The sequence below is a fragment of the Mastomys coucha genome, unplaced genomic scaffold, assembly GCF_008632895.1.
Source record: "Mastomys coucha isolate ucsf_1 unplaced genomic scaffold, UCSF_Mcou_1 pScaffold5, whole genome shotgun sequence".
NCBI lineage: Eukaryota > Metazoa > Chordata > Mammalia > Rodentia > Muridae > Mastomys > Mastomys coucha.
Window position 1 is genome coordinate 55,445,594 of NW_022196911.1, and position 5,584 is coordinate 55,451,177.

Consider the following 5,584-nt stretch of genomic DNA (forward strand, 5'->3'; position numbering starts at 1 on the left):
GAGTGGAGGGGCGGGGTTTCCCACCAAGCCCCGCCCACCGGTCGGCGTCCAGACAGTTCGCCTAGCGGGTTCAGACTGCTGGAGCTTGGTTCCCAGCAGCCTCCTGCGGGTGCCCAGGCACTGGGCCTTGGCTTTTTGTGTACTAGGCCAAGGGGCCGAATGGAAGCCACAGGACTAAGCCAGCCCAGACATCGTTAGACTAAGGCCAGGGATGGGGAGCCCAACGTGAGGGTGGGAGCAGAGAACAGGAAACTCACTTCCTAGCCTTGCTCTTTAGAACCAGACAGACCTGGGTCCAAAATATAGCAGTTACAGGCGCGCGGTGTGGCTCCACCACTGTGTGCCTCTGTTTTCTTCATCTGTAGTAAGGTCCAATTATCTATGGACCAGCTGAGAGGTTAGAGAAGCATGGCCCATGAGATCTGTCCAACCTCTCAGCTTATGAAGTGGGCCTCCAGAGGGGAAGGGTTCCCAGGCAGAACCTGCAGGAGGAAGGGGAGGCTGGAACTTGTGATCCTGTCTTAAACCTATCCCTACCATTGGGGCAGAGAGGACCCGAAGGGCCAGTGGGCCTGTTCGACCCCTATAGAGAGACTTGTGTCTCCAAAAAGACCTAGAAAATGTGTGGATCCCAAGGTCAAGAAGGGATTCTGTAACAGAGGTCCAAAGGATGTGAGCCCAGCTGCCTGGATCATGCATGACCTGGGGTCAGGCCAGGTGTCTGAATGAAGATTGAAAAATGAACGCTGGGCCCTGTGACTCAGGAACAGGTAAAGCAGGGGAGAGAGGGTAGATTCTTCAGAGTGGACTGAAATAGACCATTCTAGCGCACAGGTAACACAAGTGGGAAGGCAACAGCAGAACCAACCAGGAAGCTGCCTCGCTCAGACTGAAGACACGCGGCCTGCGGGCTGCTCTCACCTCCCAACCAATAGAGTTAGTTGTCTTTGGGGCAAGAAGGGGGTGTGTGCCTGGGCTTTACCAGGACACATTTTGTTCCTTTCTCAGAATAGCTGCTAGAAAATTACATAGAATGGGGTGCACAGGAGTTGCCGGGGCTATAAACCACACATGAAGCTCTTGCTTTAGGGTCACCCTGCCAAGTTCCACCATCAGAAGACACCCAGTTTCCTAAAAACTCCAACAGCCTGACCCGGCCAGAAGGGTGAGGGTCTTCAGAGGCCAGCTGAACCAGCGCCTCACCTGTGTGTGTAGCCGGGATCACTAGGTTTCCTCAGTCAGCTTACTAGAGCTGTCTCTGCAGAAAAGGACAAGGTGTTTGGAGTCATCACAACACAGATCTGCCTTGTTCTGGAACTGAGTAAAGAGTATAGACCCGGCTGGGCGGTGGTGGCGCACGCCTTAAATCCCAGCATGTGGGAGGCAGAGGCAGGTGGATTTCTGAGTTCGAGGCCAGCCTGGTCTACAGAGGGAGTTCCAGAGGGAGTTCCAGGACAGCCAGGGCTATAGAGAATCCCTGTCTCGAAAATACAAGAGAGAGAGAGAGAGAGAGAGAGAGAGAGAGAGAGAGAGAGAGAAAGAGAGGGAGAGAGAGAGAGAGAGAGAGAGAGAGAGAGAGAGAATAGACCCACAAATGCACATTTCATTGCTGCGGGAGCTAGGGTTACTGTCCCGTCTCAAAAAGCAAGAAAGAAAAAGGAAGGAAGGAGGAAAGGAAAGAAAGAAGAAAAGGAAAGAAAAGCCAACCGCCCGTGAAGCAAAGCCTAAGGTGGGAGGTCAGACCATCAACACAAATCTCTCTCCACAGACTGGTTTTCTAGGGCAGCAGCCAAGGGGCAGCTTTTCCCGTGGTAGGAAGCCTTTCAGAGGAAGTTGGTGATGTCTCAAACACCCCAGACCTCCAACCAAAGCTCTCAGGCCTTGCTGGGATCTTTGGTGCTCAGCACACGAGCCTGGGAGGGGCGGGGTCTCAGCCTGACCCACAGTTACCTTTGTCAGCAGGCTCAGCATTGTGCAGGCATGGGGCATGCTGGTGACATGCCGAATACTTTTTTTATTCTATTAACTCGTTCAACCCTCCCAAAAAGCCTTAGGAAGGCATCTGTTTCCTTCCCATTCTACAGATGAGACAACTGAGGCCGGAGGCAAAGGAACCCGCCTAGGTTCAGAAGCTGCCCAAGGTTGTCTTGCACTGGCGACAGTCCCAGTGCGGGGTGGGCAGCACGGAGACCCCGGACTCCCGGTGCCAGAGGACAGGCCCAGTTCGCGGCGCCGCAGCCAATGGGTGCAGGGCCCCGAGTGGGGTGACGCGGCGTCAGCATGCGCTCGCGGGACTCGGGCTCTGGTCACGTGCCCAGCGCCGGCTCGACCCGGGGGCGGGGCGGTCTGACCTGAGGATACGCGCTCTGCCTGGTGGGACTGCTCGACTGCAAGCAGGGCTTCTAAAGCGCAGATCTCTGTGCCAGCTCTGACTTCGCTACCTGGGGGACCAGCATGCACTTCTCCGTTGGTCCCCACCCTTTAAGCACTGCAGACATTGAACCTTAAGCAGCAGGACCTCTCTGCTCAGCAGTGCCCTCAATGTTGGGAGTTCGGTGGTGCGTGGAATGGCAGGCGCTGGGTTGGAGGTTGCTGCCACTCTGCATAACCCTGTTATCTTTCTTGACTGCAGGAACTAAGCTTGGGCCTGCCTGGGCAAAGGAGGAGAGGAGCAAACAGTGGGACTAGACTGCTAAGAGTCCAGAGCCACCTGGGTGGGCTTAGTCTCCTGATCTCACTTTATACAGGGGACTGCTGACTTGAGAATCCTGGCTCTAGATGAGGGCTGGTCTCATTAGAGTCGACTTCTGGTGCGAGCTGTCCAGGAACTGTCTAACCCTCTGAGGCTCTGCGTTCAATCCGCTATTGTAGCTGCTTGCCATTATCAGTTTCTTGATGGCTCTCCACACAAGGGCTGGGTATGCCCAAAGCCTGTGCATAATGAGGGGTTCAGCTCACAAATGGAGAGGAGGAAATGCTGGCTATTGGGGGGTGGGGTGAAGGGAGCCATCGGCATACTCTTGAGTCCCAGAGGAGAGCAAAGTACAATTGATATCACCTGCCACCAGTCAAGTTCAGCCTAAGGGAGTTACTGTTGGAATTCCAGGTCCAAACCCAGGAGCAGAGTCTGATAGGAAAATACAGGTTTATTCAAGACCCACTATGAAGAGAAAAAGAATAGATTCTCCATCTCCCGGGTTTTTTGGAGGTGTAAAGAGCCCTTATAGAAAAATAGTATAGGAGGAGGGAAGCCCATGTGCTAAGTGGGGGTTTTTCCAAGCCCTGTGTCTTCTGACACTCTGGCCGCTGCAACTCACTTTGACCTCGTTATGAAGGAGTGCAACGTCCCACAGGACCACCAGATGCTATGGGTTCTGGCAGAGGGGCAGCGTCATCCCTCTTGCTACACTCCGAGCAATCAGGAGGATGAAGCGGGAGGTCTGCGCTTGACATCAGCCTGGCAGCTCCCATCTCTTAAGTTTCAAATGGGACTTCTCATCAGAGTGTTAGACAAAGGGGAAGGGATTACAGTTATCTGCTTAGGGATTCAGGGAGACCTCAAAAATGGAAGGGGGGCACAGGAGACAAGCCAAGCAACCCACTGTAAGAACTGTGATGGGTTAAAATACAGAACGTTTCACCTGAATGTTGGATTTCAGGCCGTACCAGACTGGCAACTAGCTATCCTTTCATCCATTGTGGGGGCTCCTTTTTTTGTCCTCCTCTTCCATGGGATCTTACCCCAACCCATTCCACTCAGAGGCCTGACCTACTGGGATGCTCAGGACATGGCCCTAGCGATCTAAACATAGCCTTCCAGAGACCATGAAAAAACAAACTAAGAGCTTCCTTGAACATCGCAGCACTTCCTGGGTATCAAGCCTGTTTAGTGTCTCTGGTTCTGGTTCTGCTCCTGCCCACAATCCAGAAGACATTTTTTCCTTGGAAAGTGATTAGATGGTGAAGCTCCTTTCACATCGAGCGCTTCAGTGGAGACCACTGGGTGGGCCACCATCAAGATGGGGCTCCAGCAATAGGAGAGAAGGCAGCATGGCCTAGCAGGAAAAAAAAAGCTAGAAGTTCGTCTCTGTCCATATTTACCCAGGGGCTATGTGAACCCATATTGTAGACCTTGTGAAGGTTTTCTCCTTCCTCTAACTCTAGGAGTTTGAAGGTGAGTTCTTGGTATTTTGTGTAAACCACTGAAAAGAGCTATGGCCTGGAGCTGCTGGCAATGTCTAGTCTGTTATAGTGGAGCCAACCCTGAGGAAGCAGAGCCAAGACATACAAAGAACAAGCATCCAGCCTAATGTATAGGTGGCTGTTCCTGAAACCCATTCCTCCTTCTGACTCATTAACCAATTTCTGCCACAACCAACACCCTTTAAGTGAGGCATTTGGGCCACAGACTCTACCCTGACAAAGAGACCCTAGTACCACTTTTCTCCAACATTTCTTGCATTTGTTTCCTCTCACAGAATCCCTACTTTACAGGAACATCTATTAGTCTATTGAGAAACCGCACTTTGGCAAGTGCCCACCAGGGGTTGCAAAGTCCCTCCTCTGAGAATTGTCAGCCAGATCATAGCAGCATGACCAGCCTCCCCTAACAGTGCCAGATCCTTCCTCCCTGCAGGCCACAGGAGTTCTCTAGCACTCAGAAGAGGAGGGGCCTTGGTTCTGGGAATTGAACAAAGCTTCAAGTTCCCCCAAGGGCAGGGGCTGAGCACTAGCCAGGCACAGACATAAGGAACACTAGGGGGAAAGTACACTTGGGCCCTGTGAGCCAGAGCAGACTTGGCCCACCTGCTCTTCTGGATTCTTTAAGGCTACAGTGCCTAGCACAGAGCTAGGGCACAGAACGCACTCAGTCCCTGTTGTGTGCTCAGCAGAATCTGGGTTGTGGGCCTCCTCTACATAGGGGTATACTCTTCTTCTTCCCTGTTGAAGTCTTGCGATTCACCCCACCTGGCTAGAGTCAGAGCCTCAGCTCCTGAATCCTCGGGTGACCGTGGGTCTTAGGGTGCTGAATGCAGACACCCTGGTCTGGGTTAGTGATTGTAGGAACCCCTGTCAACCTGGGCCTCCTGGGCCTTTCAACTGCTGCGCATCTAGCAGATTGGAGTCTGGGTCTAAGCAATAGTTACGTTAATCTCTGTGTCCAAAAGCAAGTTTGTGGCTTTGCCCAGCCCCAACTTTTCTAGCATGATGACAGGCTGGCAGATGTTAGCCAGGGACAAATACAGTTGAGTTCCATCCTCAAATCCAAAAAGTGAAGGGTCTGAAGGGCTTCCCGTCCTCAAGCTAAAGGAGCCAGAGGCACAGGCACCTGGATCCACCTGCTCTTGTCTTCCCACTTGGTCCCTTTGCTCAGGGTTGAATGAGGCCAGCTCCTAAAGGACAATATATCAGAATAGTGCCTTAGGGCAGCCTCCTGAAACAGCACAGGAGCCCCAACAGGAAGGAAGACAGGTAGGAAGGGGCAGAGATGAGTTGCTTTGGGGGGACAAGGAGGTTCTAAAATTGTGATGCTCACACAACCAACCCTCTAATTCTTGATTGAAACCATTCAAATGTACATTTA

At 52.5% G+C, this 5,584-nt stretch overlaps 1 long non-coding RNA gene across 1 annotated transcript; it reads right to left on the reverse strand.

Moving 5' to 3' along the window:
• Window positions 1–322: 322 nt before the first annotated feature.
• LOC116077632 lies at window positions 323–2,246 on the reverse strand. Its single transcript, XR_004113296.1, has 3 exons — window positions 1,951–2,246; window positions 1,204–1,258; window positions 323–482 (listed from the first exon to the last, which is right to left on the reverse strand). It is a non-coding gene; the product is annotated as an uncharacterized LOC116077632 (long non-coding RNA).
• Between the last annotated feature and the right edge of the window lie 3,338 nt (window positions 2,247–5,584).